This window comes from Nematostella vectensis, chromosome 6, assembly GCF_932526225.1.
Source record: "Nematostella vectensis chromosome 6, jaNemVect1.1, whole genome shotgun sequence".
Classification (NCBI taxonomy): domain Eukaryota; kingdom Metazoa; phylum Cnidaria; class Anthozoa; order Actiniaria; family Edwardsiidae; genus Nematostella; species Nematostella vectensis.
In genome coordinates, this window is record NC_064039.1 from 10,040,205 (window position 1) to 10,056,453 (window position 16,249).

At 35.9% G+C, this 16,249-nt stretch overlaps 2 protein-coding genes across 17 annotated transcripts in view; one reads left to right on the top strand and one right to left on the bottom strand.

Annotated features, from left to right (window-relative positions):
- The window catches only part of LOC5519891 (5-hydroxytryptamine receptor 1), a 99,529-nt gene that overhangs the window by 40,154 nt on the left and 43,126 nt on the right, over positions 1-16,249 (top strand). The gene's annotated exons all lie outside the window — the stretch shown is intronic.
- The window catches only part of LOC5519890 (dopamine D2-like receptor), a 71,834-nt gene that overhangs the window by 17,128 nt on the left and 38,457 nt on the right, over positions 1-16,249 (bottom strand). For 7 of the 15 annotated variants that reach the window (XM_032364724.2, XM_032364725.2, XM_032364728.2 and 4 more), the window contains exons 2-3: positions 14,748-14,814; positions 7,472-7,563 (exon numbers count right to left, since the gene is read on the bottom strand). The gene's annotated coding sequence lies outside the window, so the exon portion shown is untranslated. Of the gene's footprint in view, positions 1-1,172; positions 1,759-7,471; positions 7,564-9,174; positions 9,616-11,842; positions 14,721-14,747; positions 14,815-16,249 lie in introns of those variants that run through there. The other 8 variants (XM_032364727.2, XM_032364732.2, XM_032364731.2 and 5 more) reach the window with 4 other exon arrangements.

A 16,249-nucleotide genomic window follows, 5' to 3' on the forward strand; every position in this document is an offset into this window, starting at 1 on the left:
TTGTATTGTTTACGGAATGACGCCTAAAACAAAACTAAAAACTCCTTCTTATGAAGAAAAGTATGGCATTATTAAGTTTTATGACTCAAATCCTGTAACGAAACGAATCGACATGCAATGTTACCCCTTCTTCAAGTCATTAGTCGCCAAATTGACGAGATGCACATCCAAGTCGTTTTGGCAGGTTATACACACAAGTCCCCGAAATGACGACTTACACGCATGTCTCAGATCTCTAAGGCGTCATGAAAATCTCAGTCCAAAAAGCGTCGACTTAGGCGAAGTTATTACTGTTCTTACTTTTTTGCGTAAATTATTCAAAGAAAATAAAATAAAAGAAGTAAAGAAAATTTAACGAAATAATGAGGATTTTCTAAACCTCCTCAGCTTCGGCCACATACTGGTCAAGAGGAGCGTAATGGGAATTGAGAATCGAGAATTAAATTGTCGGCTGCTTTGTCGGTCCACCAAGCATTTCCTAAACCTATCGATCAAAGAGCCATCAAACCACTCAAATGGGCCCTGTAAAAACTACCCTTCATACAACGAACAGTTCATTAACAATTTATTAAACTAATAAAAATATGTTATGTTTTGGCGGCATTGAAAGATTAATGAGTCAAGCATTCTTTTTATATTTTTGTATGTTCAAATTACCGTATCTTTTCTCATCCGCAAGACCCTTAATGCTTTATAGAAAATTTGTTTCCTATCGTAATTTTGCTACTGCTCTACTTTTCTTTTTCTGGAAGATAACTGCATATAGGTATCTCTTTTTATTTTCAGGTGAGTTTGTTTTATTGCAGGTAGGTCACCATAGAGATATGTGTTTTGATGTTAAATGCTTTCGACTAAGTTTAGGTTAGGAATAATACATAACGAACTGTTATACCTCCGGGGAAACTAAAACCCCCGCTCTTCATTTTATTTCTGTTTGTTTTAACGGTTATTCCGGGGTATATTTGAAAATATTACACAAACGCTTTTGACATTTTTACATAATTGCCTAACGGTATTATTTATCTTTTAGAAATAATTCTAGTGATATATTTATTTTTCCTTTCATTCTTAACCTTTTTTTTAAGGGAATTATTAAAACTGAGCAAACCCCAGAAAATTGTCTCGACTTAAAGTTTACTAAGTAATTCTTATTGAGTGGCTCTCACGCTTACCTGTATTTATGATCGCCAAAGTTAGCAGAGATGAGGCGTTTTTGACCTTAGTGGTTTGACTCGCTAAGATAAACTAAGAAAAACATTGTATTTCACCTGCACTGTATTCGGTAGTGCACCTGTATCCGACTACAACAGGATATTTACACACGGAGTCGGGGGGCTCTCTGAAAGAGCGTCAGGGACCCTGTCTAAGGAAGACTTAAAACGCCAGAAGCGAAAGCAAAGATGAAATTAGGACAAGCAGTGATGTTGTCTAGAATGAACTGAAATTTTTACTAAACTACATCTAATTGATTTTTGGAAATAAATTAAGAGAATGTTTCGGTTTTTGCGGTTGTCGCGGCTTTTTTAAGTTAAATACCTTAAGCGTTCCACTCCATCTATTTTTGATCGTCACAACACAATGAATAGAACTCCTCGAACTCTTTCTTTACTATGATTTAGTTAGTATGTGGAGCAAAGTGTTATAAGCCAAAAGAGTGACGAGATATTCGAGATATCAGGGTTTCACCTTTGCTTGTAATCATAGCGCGCTTCATAAACAGTGCTTCGAAGAAAACCGAAAGAGATGACATATTAAATTTTGTTGTCTGGTAAAATCAAATTAAGAATATTTGGTAAACGCATTAAATGTATTTGCTAATGTTATGGTTTTGAATAATTGTGAACAAAATCCCATGAAGGTTTTACAATAACAATAAAACATTCGCTTTGAGCGTGATATTTTTTCTTTCTAAAAGAATATTAATTGGATATGAAATTCCAAACAACCGAAAGAAGCATGTTTTCTTTTTTATTGTATAAGCAATACTACATCCATTTAAAGGACCAGCTAATCGTTCCCACCATGCACTGCACCTGTAGTAATTTTCACCGCATAAGTTCTACATTCATATCTTAAAGATATGCTACGAAATACTAAAAATAGTATTCTTAAGAGGAAAATTATGAAATGCAGTGTATTCTGGCAATGTTTGGGGCTGTCTTTCTAAAAATCCTATTTGAATTCTTTTTCCTGTAAAACTAATAAAGTGACAGAGAGAAATATATTAGATGGTAGAGTTAAGAGGGAGGCTGCGCTCATTGTGTGGTATCCCTGGGGTTTATCTGGATGATGCATGGAAGAGGTTTTTCTATTCATAACCATAACTCTATGTGAGGCAGACAGTGTAGGTTGATGAGAAGTTTTTGTTATGATATCTGACGCGCTGCTTTGAATACTTTAGAAATATCTTCTCCCTTTTTTATCGCAGTTCTCGCTTCTTTTTTTTCTATGCATTAATCTCTATGAAAAAGTAGAAGAATATGACAAATTCAATTTGTCAATAAAAAAAAGTCTAAAGAACGTGTTAATGAACGAACCGGGAGAATTGTTGCATGTAAAACATGAATTGTAAATAGAAAATGACCTCCTATTCATAAAGCGCTGGAGAATATAATTTTTTATTTTCCCTTACCAATGTGCTAAGACTCTATGTTTACTTAAAATCTGAAGAAATATTTCTTTACAGTTTAGGTCCACAGGCGACCGAGGAAGATTCGATTTTGATATACGATAGAATGGATGTAATTCAATTGGCCTCACTTCGAGAAATACTTACAATGAAATATGAAGATTTTCATTCTTGTTTTTGTTTTTTTGTTTTCGCATGTTTGTTCACGTTGAATATCCATTGACTTGTCCTTATATTTGGCGACGGGATTTACACTTTAAAAGGTATGATCAAAAATACTATTTCTTTAAAAGAAGAGGAAGTTGTTCAGATTAAAAATGCCCTCACAAGTGAACATAAAACAGCAATTATTCTCTGACTGACTCATACAATTCATAGCTAGCGGCGACTTTTAAAATCCGCCATTGGTAATGCAACAATATGCTCAAAGCAACGCATAAATGAGGGTTTAATATTGTCAATAAGAAAAAAAGCTTAAAAATTCTGTATCTCAGCGTTCTTTTACCAGCATTAGTTATTATTTTTGGTGTTAAGCAGTCTCTTATTTCGACTTTATCCTCGTGAGATTATATTCTATATTTACCTCCCCCCAAAGAAAATGATGAAATTGATGTTTTTTTTTAACATCAACATCTTAAGCTTTTTCCTTTAAATTTAGTTTGAAATATTGAAAAAATGTAACTAACAACTTTAACTGCGGTTAACCTTCTTTGGCATTTTTATACTTTTTTTCATTCTACAGCGCATGCTCTAAATGGACAGACAGCTGCGTTATGTTACCTTTTCGCTCCTATACGGGCCACAACCTTGCACTGCGCTTGTTATCGCCAGCTTGCACTGTTCTTTCTATAGGCAGCTTGTAATCTAGCTGGCTAACGCAGTATTCGGTGCCCCAATACAATTATGTATGAAGACTATTTCCCAAGAGAGAAAAGCGGGCACAGCAGAATCCGCTTCCGGAATAATAGCCGGATCGCTGAAAGTAAGAAGCGTACCCTAGATCCTTTCTTCCTCTTAATCTCTGACAAATATTTTGTTTCTACACAAATGCATTTTCTGATTGGCTGTCGACAAATCAATTTGAAACATTAGTATGATTTCGAAGAAATTTTTACGCCATATCCAACGTTTTATCAAAGTATGGATTACGACGCTAAAATTGCTTTGTAATTGTTCCTCAACAAATTATCGTGATAGGACCAAAAAGACCCCTGAGAGTGAAAGTGGATTAAATCCTTCTTCCGCTATTCTTCTCGGCCTGGACCAGACTGAGTAGCTAACAAATGAGGGCTGTAAAGGAGGCTCGTTAGTAATTCTTTATAGCATTTTTTTTCAATTTACTCGTTATAAAGTTGACGTCTAGTAGTCTCAAATCTCGTCCGATTTCATTCATGTTTTCGGAGGATGATATTTAATCATCCGTATTTGATGTCCTACTGTTTTACTTTATTTATCGCTAACTGATTTAAAGTTATTTAACATATGAACAAACCAGTATTTTAAGAACTTTCCAATATATTTCCAAAAATAACCGATGATTTTTCTTTAAATTTGCGGAGAGTGATGGGGATCATGGTGGCAAGTCTAGACTGACCATGTAATTTTTTTTGTCACATACTCCATTTTCTACCTTTGCTTTGGGCGACATGGCGTTATCCTTCAATCTGTTTTAGAGAGAGCAGATACACCTTTGTTGTCTTCAGCCTATGAAAGCTTAGTGGCTGTCTTCATATGTACGTAAAGAGCAGGGGTATAGATTATTTCGATTAGACATGACCAAAGAACGAATTCGTATAATTATTATTTAGATTTCGGATCCTCTTAAAAATTCAGTCTACGCTTAAGATTCGACGAATTAGCAATTCCGTGCTTCTTCGTTTGGAGCTTAGGAGACCCTACAATACCAACAAGTTCTGTCCCTATCCCAAAATACAACATCGAGACTGAAGTGGTTTTAATTCGTTCTCTATCCTGAGCCAAAAAATTTGCATGCTCAATGGAAAAACTCTTATTATTTATGCTGTGGACATTTGCACTTATAGAGACATTTCGCAAGGGAATAACAGGGCGCTCTATAGCAGCAAACTTTTTTTAAAGACCCTGTCCCCACGTATCCGTTTTCGTTAACCTTTTTGTTTAAAACGATCCGCGTCCACACGAAGCGTTTTCATTTTGATAAGACCCGTCCCCACGTTAACGCAGAAACGATACGAAAACGATAACAGGTTCTACAGCGCATGCGTAATTGCGCACTCGCGTGAACTGGACCTGAGATATCACGCACGCTCTCGTTTTCGAAAAGGTTCCGTTCTCGTCCGTCCCAACGGCACCGAAAGTATCGTTTCCAAATTGTTCCACTCTGGATAACGTTTTCAAATCGTAAGGTTTTCGGTCATCGTTTTCGCGTTTACGTGTGGACGATAAAAAGGTTGCGTTTTCAAACAAAAACGGATACGTAGGGACGGGGTCTAAGGTTCTGTTACCATTTTGCTACAAAACAATAGAGAAATGTCTCTATACACGTGCAAATGTCTCCCAGGTCCTCAACATGAATAATTAGGGGGTTCCATTGAGCATGCAAGTTTATTGGCTCGGGATAGAGAACGGGTTAAAAATACTTCATTCTCGATATTGTATTTCGAGATAGGGACAGAACTTGGTGAGTAACAATTGTATTACAGGGTCCCCTATGCTCCACTAAAACGAGGAAGCACAAAATTGTTTATTTGTCGAAGACATTGAATTTACAAAAATATTCGAAATCTAAATTAATTGTACGAACTCACTCTTTGGTCATGTTTAATCGAAATTATCTATATATCTCTGTCCTTTGCGTATATATGAAGACAACCACTAAGCTTTCATTTGCTGAAAACAACAAAAAGGTGTATTTGTTCTCTCTAAAACAAACTGTCTAGGATATCGCAATTTTGCCCGAAGCAAAGGTAGAAAATGGAGTATGCGGACAAAAATAATTAAATGGTCGGTTTAGACTTGCCTTATGATCCCCATCATGCCTAAGTATAAGTTATGTCTCTACGCAAATTTAAAGAAAAAGCCAGGGGCGAAACCAGGATTTCAATAAGGGGGGTGGATGATGGCTTGGTAGATCACTACCTGATTACATAGATCTTAAAATACTTCACGCTGAATTGGATTTGTCGCGTCAGCAAAGTCAAGGGGGGGGGGGGGGGTGGATATCCACCCGATCCACCTCCCCTGTATCCGCCCCTTGAAGCATCGGTTATTTTTGGAAATATATTGGAAAGTTTATAAAATACTGATCTTTTTATATGTTAAATAACTTAACATTGGTTGACGATAAATAAAATAAAACAGCAGCCCATCAAATACGGATGATTAAATATTATCATCCGAAAACATGAATGAAATCGGACGAGATTTGAGCCTTCGAGACGTCAATTTTATAACGAGTATTAATTAAGCGTAGAATGCAAAACACTAGAGAGGCATGCTCATATTCATTTCGCTACAATGGAAAAAAAAGAAGAACATAGGTTTCACGATGCAGGCACACAAGGGATTCTGGGAAAAACGACCTTTTTAGATGGGCGCAATGCTTTCAGAAAGGGACTGAGTTAGGATTATGCCTAGGATAAATATATTATATGTCGGAATTTAGTACGTGCTCGCGTGCGATAATGTGCAATACATCAGGTACTAGCTCATGAAGCCAATCAGCTTTCTGCCAAATGGACGTTTTTTCGAGATGGTTACTCACGTTTTTTGAATGTTTATCGATCATAACCATGGCTTTCTGCAAAATTGACATTTGGTTGTCGTTTTTACAATCTTTTACAAGTGTTCTAATTTACGTTTTGTGAATTGCAGGGCGATATCATTTACCACACGAAAACCACAAACACTGAAACGAAATCTGTAATTTTACTCCAAATTTTAAATTTTACTTCAAAATCTGTATTTTTTTTCCTTTTTGGAATGTTAGCATCAAAACGAATAAGGTGAGACTATTGTAATCAATTATTTTTTTAAATACTATAAAATTTTTATATGTTGTTGCAAATTGATATGCCGCAGGTTTGACAACGCGAAGTGTCCGATAGCTATACGTGTGGCAAAGCTTCTTGTAAAATGCGCAAGATGTTTAATGAAAACAAAAATTGATGACCAGACATTGTTTATTGCTTGAAAATCCTAAATTTTTTTAATGGGAAAATGGTTTGGGCTCTTTGTACCGTCACATATACCATAACATCCGCATGTTTTTTGCCAACACTGTTGCAAACAGCAACAGTTGTATACTGCACGTGCACGGGATTGAACGTGACATATTTTCAATACTTTGATGTATGTATATTTTTCTTTATTTCAAACTACCCTTGCGCTTTAGGAATCCTTGAATTGAATAGATGGCTCAGCTCTTTGGCTCCCACCGCAAATAAGACCAAAAGAGGAACCTACGCATTTTTCAACAATGCCTTAGGTGGGCTCTCAGTCACCCTTATCAGCTAAGAATGATTAATGACTCGCACATATAATCAATGTGTACCTGTTAATATGTTAATTCTTGAAGCCTTTATATTTTTTCTGCACAAATCCGTTGTGTATTTCTTAATAGCAAAAATGTTTAAGTCGTTTCACTAAAAATCATTACATAATTTTTTGAGGGTTTTCAATTAAAATTCTACTCGTCCATCGTATGTAGCAATAAGTGGTATTGTTTTATCCCTGTATCACTCATTTTTCTGTTGTCTCCCGTTTCTCCGAAGTTGAGGTTTCAAATGCAAAACGTGAAAAAAGTGACATTTAAATTAACTGTTAGATTAAGAGTCAAAACAGTATGCTGTCAATGCAACTCACCGACTAGCAGAGATTTCCTTCTATCCTTAATCCTTGTCCACTTTAGCTGTGTATCTTGATTAGAGTAGAATATGCCCTCAGCATTCCAAGACCTACATGAAAAAGAGGGTGTATATACTCCATTAATATTTAATGAGTGTCTCGGTGTCAGCTTATCGGTTTTATTCTCGAACATGATTATCCAAAGATCCTGAGAGCAGACATTCTCGAACGCGCCAAATTATATTCTAGAAATAGAAAAACGGTCTCTCTCGAGTGTTGGCTAACTTCTTTCGAGTATCGGCACAGTATACCACATTTAACATGAAACATGGCGTGGTAATTACTGCTTTTAATGTTCAGACGTACATATCTAGATGATAAAGCTAGAAGATGACTTTATAATTTGCTTGATATTAAACCTCTCTAAGGAGCAGTATCACGTTTAGAATATTTCGTTTTCATTCTAGATGTTACTCTCTGTTTTATATATTCGGTCCCAGACACGATGTCTTGAACAACAGGCAGTATATCATATATTCAGGACATCTACTTGTGTTTCGGGGCTCTTTTCAAATCGCATAGTTTTTACAGGGGAACGCTTAGGCCCTGAACAAACGTCGTACTTTCCATGAGCCGTATTCAATGCAAATGCATGCAAATGAAGACAAAACAATGCATCTGGCTCATTTGCATTAATTAGCATTGAATACGGCTCATGGAAAGTACGTCCGAAAGTACGACGTTTGTTCAGGGCCTTACTGAAGTGATTATGCTATAACTACATCTAAAGGGAATATACTGCGATGGAATGTTCTTCTTGTTTGATTAAACCTTAATATATACCATCTCGTGTTAGACTGTCTGTTATGACCCTGTTATAAAGATTTTTCTCGTCTCATTACTAAAGTGTTCGTTCAAGTGATTGATCTAGTAAGAAAAGCCATCTCGAAAGGTCAAGATCTACGAAATCTTTTTTCTTTGATTATTCTGATCTGGTGATAATGTTATGACGCTTTCATTCAAAGCAGTAACAATATAATGGATTTTGCTTTGTCAAGAAGTGACCAATGTTCTTTAAAAGCATTACCAGAAATTTCAAACCATTTTATTTTATCTAACCATTTTATGAAAATATCTTCAATCCTCTCTCTTTTAGTTTTTGGTTTCTGTACTTGGTCTTGAATGTTTTGAATGTGGTCTTGAATGTTTGCAGTAAAAGAGCAACACCAATATAATTGTTCGATGTTTTTCGAATTATAAGCCAATGAAGATCAAGACCTTCCTTTAGCGAAATTATTATCAGTCCTGTTACAAAATCCATTACCGCTCTTAGAATTACTAGATGACAGCTAGGGCAGATTCATGGGACGTAAACTCTTATGTCGGAAACGATATTTGATAAGAAATGCACAATCATTTGATTTTGTGACACGGTGTTATCAATCAAAAGTCACTTTGTGGAGCCCCACTTGAAAGTTAAAAGTTTCGCTAATATGTCTATTTACTTGTGTGGTTAGATTGTCAATCCCCGCATGAATTTATGTCAAAAAGATATCAAAAATCAATTTTTTTTATAAAGATATTGCAATCTTAGGATCATAAGGCCCGAGCCAGGCAGATTATAGCTAAACAAAGCAAAAACTGTTTTTCATCTTTCAAACGCTAGTAGGTATGTTTCTGTTGTTAAATGAATATTATACATCTACTGTATTAGGTTTTACCTGCCAAAATAGCCAATGATTCAGGCCGGTTCACGTAGCTTCAGGTAGCACGCAGATAAATTTTATCTGAGAAAATGCTATCTTCAATATTTAGCAACGCCAAAAAGTCATATCTATAATCCGGAATGATTTGGTTGAGAGTCTGAAGTCCTCTTCCCCTAAAGGAATGCTCACAAATGCTTCTCCTGGTAGTTGCCTTGTTTATATATACCATCAAACTAGACCTCCTGAGCACTGTAATTACAAAAAAGTGACAGCCCCCCATAGCTGTTGGCTGATCTAAGTGCTTTCTCGTCTACAAGTATGCCCTAAAGCAAAGAGCACACAAAATGGTGCCATTTTTCATTTTGCGCCTTGGGCAATTTCTGGCATGAACGTTGTGTCATTAACACGACTACACCCTTTTTTTATAAGAACGTCAAATTTTCAGTTGAGTCTGGGCCGTTCTTTTTTGGGACATTTTAAGGCTGAATATGTTCATAACGATGTTCTTAAATTTTAGTGTATATAAGAATATAATACTCAATGAATTATTAGGAAGAGAATTATACCAATGATCAATAGCAATAATTGTTGATCAATAGCAATGAAGGTTGCACCTATGCACACAATTCGATGCTGCATTTTAGAACGCATCAGGACAAAAAAGAAAAGAAAAGAAAAAGATTATGCGCTCTAAGCCTCGGCATGTTCTTAGCATGTCCTTAAAATTTGGTGAAATCTCAGCCTGGACGTTCTTATAAAAAAGTTATTATAGTGTGGTATTGGAGATCAAAACATCCGCCGGGTTTGATTGGAATTGCCAAGATAATATGTGAATTACACCATAATATAGCTGTAATTAGAGCTGCAAATTAAAGTCTCTGGCCGGGCTCTGAGTGAGGATCCTTAGTGTATTGGGGTGTAATTTAATTGTGTGCTTCCCCGGTAAAAAGGAAAAGTAAAAACATATTAAGTTTTTATTCATAAAGTCCTTGTTTTTTTTTTTTTTGTTCTAAGATCCGTTACGAGTTTAATGGAACTGTAGATAGTATTCTTTAGCAATTTACAATAATTCTTTACACTAATCGGTCTATCCTCAAAATAGAAATCCCTTCAGTAAAGATATACTCCTTTCTCATGCGGCTAGATACAATTTAGGTTAGTAGCTGTGAATATTAATGGAAACACGTTCGGAATTAAATCAATGTACTGTACTTTCGTTTACTTTCTTTAATGTTTATGAAGCACTTTATACTAAAACGACTTTTGCTAAGAAGCAGATAAATATTAAGTGTTTTTTTCTCAACGAAGCACATTAGCAGTACAATGTTGATGGACTATTAGTGTTAATTGATAATGATGACAATAAAAATGATAGTAGTAATTATGATAATAATAATTATAACAATGATAATGATAATAATGACAACAACAACAAAAATAATAATAATGATGATGATGATAATAACAAAAATGATAATGATTATGATGATAATAACAATAATAATGATGATTATGATGATGATAATAATAACAATAATAATGATGATGATGATGAAGATGATGATAGTAACAATAATAATAATGATTATGATGATAATAAATGTAATCGTATAGATAGTATAATATGTCATTTAATACTAGTGTGCACCCGGGAAGCATGCACTTTGTAGCATAACGTTCTTTATTTCTCAGTGCCGTAAGGGAGGGCATATTTTACTCAATGGTCACATTTCGACGAAATTACCATCCCACTCTTGCCCTCAGACAAATCAACACTTACAATTTTCAAAAGCTCAAGAACTGATTCAAGTTCCCCTTTTCTGCTTTTTACACATACCGTAAATGACCCAATAAACGCCCCCTATCTAATGAACGCCTCCTATCTAATGAACGCCCCCTATCTAATGAACGCCTCCTATCTAATGAACGCCCCCTATCTAATGAACGCCTCCTATCTAATAAACGCCCCCTATCTAATGAACGCCTCCTATCTAATGAACGCCTCCCCTAAGCTTACAAGTTTGTAATAAAGGCCCCTATCTAATAAACGCCCCCTCCCTTCTATTTAACGCCTCTACCCTCCCTCCCATCGTTAAAACAAACGGCATACTCATTTCGGTAATATAAATCAAATTGAGTTTGGCTTCTACTGGGTGAGACTTGCTTAATTTTAAGAAATGCTTGCTACGCGAGCTTTATTTTAACGTGATCCTGACTGAGACTAGAAACCCACTACACTTGGGTTTGTTATATTTTCACAGTTTGTAAAGAACGCCGCCTATCTATTGAACGGGCGTTAGGTCATTTACGGTACATTTTAGGGATCCAACTTTTTTACTGAACACTTCTTTGTGATATTTGCTAGAACTACGAAGGTCTGAATGTCGATCGTGCTTTCGGCTGCGATCGACAAAAATGCTTGAATTGAATTGCAACTTCTCTTTGCCTTATTATTTATTTATATTATAAGTCGAAACCATTCCTGGTTATTAGGATCCCCCAGTTTGGTAAAGATTGTCTATGGTGTGGTTCTGTAGTTTTCTTGTTCTTTTGTTTTTCCATGAAAGGTGGGGCATTTTTTCATTTCTAAGCGTAAGATATATGATATAGGTTTTTAAACTTTCGTTATATTTGGTTTGAATTAGAGCATGCATAATTGCTTGGTTTGGTTAAGGGTAATTACATTATTATATTTTCTCTCTCTCTTTTATCTGTTTCTATAAAAGAAGAGGACAGATTTCCACAAATAAACTTAACCACAATTCTTCCCAAAGAAGTACTAAAAATCAAATTGAATTCGCTGTTTAAATAAAACAAAAGTCCCCCGCTTATTCATCGAATATTACGATTTTGAACTTTTATTTGTTTATAGACTGTTAAATGCATAACATGCATAAAACACATAATTAGCGTGATTAATTGTGTCCGGTAAGAATAGGCTGAAATTTTGCATGTTGTCAAAAAGCTTTTCGAACGATGCGATACAAATATTGTTATATTATAGTATTTTAGGCCGCACTCGTCCAGCAACGTTCGCTGACTCATGATTTGCTCATTGTTTTCGTGCACGACTTTTTTTCTTTTCGTGTATTTTTTTTTTTTTTACTTTTTGTACCTACTTTACTTAGTGTGCGGCAGATATCATTTCATTACGTAGAAAAAAAAAGAACAAAAGAAACAAGGACATGTTTATTTAATATCGAATAAATACAAAAAGCCCAAATAGTCGTGCTCGTGAACCAGAAGAATAAATACAATACACCAAAAAACTGGAATTCGATCCTCTGACTCTGGCAGCCTAGAGTCGAATTTCAGTTTTTGGTGTATTTTATTTAATCTCGGAATCATGGGAATGTTCACCCTTGATACATTTTTTTATCCGAGTTTGATGCACATAAAAAAAAACTAGGAGAAAACAAATGGATTTACTAGTTGGTTTACAGGACCTTTGCATTTTTTTGCGAAACTCCATTTTTTTGGGGGAGGGATGGCAGAGAAAGGGTAAAATTCGACCTGCGCGCACGCATTAAAATCAGAATGCAGATATCGAACCCTAGGAAAAAAACATGTAAAAATACTTTTCCTTTTGTTTTTGTTTTAGCGCTTTACTTGCCGATTTGTGATTCTATGTTTCCGCTTTCTTCGTTTGAAATTGTGCTGAAAACGCGAGTAGCCATAACTGCAAAAGACAGCACTAAGGAAAAGCCTCTGTTAGCAGGGTCTCTGTTGGTAAAAGGACATAGCCTCTCAAGCAGGGTAAAAAGAAATGGATAGATTTCCACTAATAATCTTATCCACAATTCTTCCCATATAATACTAAAAATCGAATTTAATTTACTGTTCAAATAAAACACAAGGCCCCCGCTTACAGACTGTTAACAAGCATAAATCATATTGTATGACAGTAGCGTGATTTATTGTCCGGATGGAAAGAATAGGCTGAAATTTGACATGTTATCACAACACTTTCAATCGATGCGATACAAATATAGCAGTCACGTGTCCAGAAGAGAGGGCCTGGGCCCAACCCTGCTTATGTGTACTGAGATGGTAGCTTGACGGTTGACAAATTCATCGGTAAAGAAAGCCCGTAATTGTCGGTGTATATTCGAAGTTTCTAGATAGATCTAGCGACCTATCGGGGCTAAGGATGGCATTTTGAGAATGGCAGTTCCGAAAAGAATTATTTACTGATTTACTGATTCTGCGTTTTTTCTATAGACACGCCCCTGTATAGTATTTTAGTCCACACTCCTTTCAGCAGACTCACGAGGCGCTAAAGCGATTAAACGATTTGCATATATTTGTTTTCGTGCAAGTATTAATTACTTTTTTTACTTTTTGTAGCCACCGTACTTAGTCTATGGTAGATACCTTGATACTTTGTTTCAGCCGTATCCTGTATATATGATGCACATAAGAACACCAGGAAAAACACATGCATTCACGAGTTGGCTCAGAGAGCGTTTGAATTTTCTCGACTCCATTTTTTTTTTCTTTTTACTGGCGAGCACAAATAGTTAGTTACCATGCCTGCGAGGAGGAGGGCAGAGATAGGGAGAATATACGGCCTGCGCACGACAAGCTGTAAAAACAGAATGCAGAATATTATATCGGATCCTAGGAAAAACAACAATGAATTGATATTCTTTGAAGGAGATTTAGATATAGGTCATCTTTGTAACTTGTCACAACAATATCGCGGTTTCTAAATTTCCGTTTCTAAATGCTATTTTCTTGGCTTTGGGATCAAAAGAATGATTATTATCTTTGCAGTGTCTGGGATTATGTATACGTCTTCCCCTGTACTTCACCATTTTAGATCAATCGATGGCACATTTGCGCGCTTTTACTGATTCTCACTTTCCTAAAACAGTCAACAACACTAGATCCCGCCGGGCCAAACATTCTATCTAGGAAAGGTGTCAATAAAAATCACTGAACACACACGTCAAAGGAGTTATTGAAATATGTATCGGTGTATCTCAAGGACATACTTTTTTATAAGAACCTTTTTTATAAAAACGTCCAGCTTTACACTTCACCAAATTCTAAGAACACACTTAGAAGATACCGAGGCACAGATAGCAGAAAAATATTACTGTCGGTTGTAGTCTGTGGCGAATACAAAAAAATCGTGTTCATAATAACAACCTTCAGATGTAATTGCTATTGATTTTTGTGTAATTCTCTTCCTAATGATTCATTGTGTATTATATTTTTATATACACTAAAATTTGAGAACATCGTTAAGAACACAGCTTTAAAATGCTCTAAAATTAAGAACGGCCCTGCCTCAATTAAAAACTAGGCTTTCTTATAAAACTAAGTGACATTGTTCTATATCAGTACATTATGCCGTTTTTACTCTTTACCGTTTATAGTCTTCAAGGCTTTATGGCCAGCAATACAAATGGCATATCCTTGCTGATTTTGTATTTCTTATCGTTTTAAAACACAAATGTAGGAAGTTTCGCCCTCCACCTTTCAGCCTTTTTACCGTCTGCTGATTGTAATTCAATTGGAAAATATTTTCTTGCTTCTTGGCCTTCAAGAACTGCTATTTTAATTCAAGATCTAATATTTACCTTTTTTTATCTTCCTCTTTCTTGACTCCGTGATTTTCCCCGCTAAATAGAGATTCTTGTTTCCAACCTAGGAATTCAAGTAAAGGAATTAAGAGGTCTTGTTTACGTGAGTGTAGCTTAGTCGTTGACGCCGCTTCGAGGCTCTAGTGAAGCTTGGAGGCTCTGGTAGCCAGGGTTATGTGAGTGTAATCAGGTCGCGCTTCACGCGACAATGAAAAAAAATCGTGTTTTCAGATTCTTAGTGATCTCGCGTGACAATAAAGAAGCAAAGAAATGGCACAGGAATAGATATGCCAGCCCATCAGACTAGACATCCGGATTCAATATGACTTTAATGATGGAACTAGTCATTCGTTCTCATAATGACATGGTTGGTTCTTTGATGTTTTGCGTGTATGGGGAGATATAGGTTTGATGCAAAAGGTGAACTAGCTATTAAACAGGGACATTTAAAATGCGTCTGTAGGCGGCACACACCGTCTTTCGAGGGCAACGACTACACCTCAATCTTAATAGGAAAATGCTATAGCGTTTATAGCCGGGGAAGTAGCGTTTTCCATAGACAAAGCCCATCCGCTTTGAGACCTCAATAAAATAACCTCAATTTCCTAGAGCTCAATATTTTGGCTTTATGTCAACACGGATCTATGGCAGTGATTTGTTTGTCCTTACGGATGTGGACCTTTAATTACTTTGACACTTCCTGTTGTACCAGACGTTGTTCCTTGGTACAACTTACAAAAGATCAAAGCATACTTAATAGAAAGAACATTTTTTAAAACTGTCATGTTTTGTCCATCTCATCTTCGTTCTGTTAAGGGCTTACATTGTAAGCCGTCAGCCAATAAATGTTAAAAACCCAGAGCCGCATAAAAAGACTAAATCGCTGGATAACTGTTAGAACTAAAAAAGGGTTTAAAAATTAACGGTTAACTGATAATTGTACATTTTTTTTTTGTTAATTTCTGTACCTGATCATTTTGCTTTTTTTTCTTAGAAAAATATAATCTCTATCGCTCTTAATTATGTTCTCCAAACTTTTTTCCATTAATACTTATTAATCTCACTCACTAATATATAAGCAAACTGATTGTTGATATTTGTTTAGATGAGAGTGTGAAGAAACTAGCTGAGAACATTTCCAAATGTTAGCTGTTAAATGTACTGGAAAAAAAGGCAACGAAACGTCATTAATGGTAAAAGATTACAAAAATATGTTTATCAGTCATCCCAGCTTGAGGTGCAGAGGCCGCATGTGGCTATTTCGGTGAAAACAGATTGTATGATTGACGTTAATAAGCGGCTGTTTACATATTGTTCTGTCCACAATTTTGTCTAACAGACATGACATTTACATCAACAATGACATCGCGCGCCATCTCATTTGAACGCCGCAGAGTTAGTTTCAAAAGTGCGGGAAATAAGTCTGGAAAATGTTTTCTCCAGCCAAGGCAAGTGCAACTTGAAAATACCCTTTGTGGCTATATGGAAACGCGTCTGCT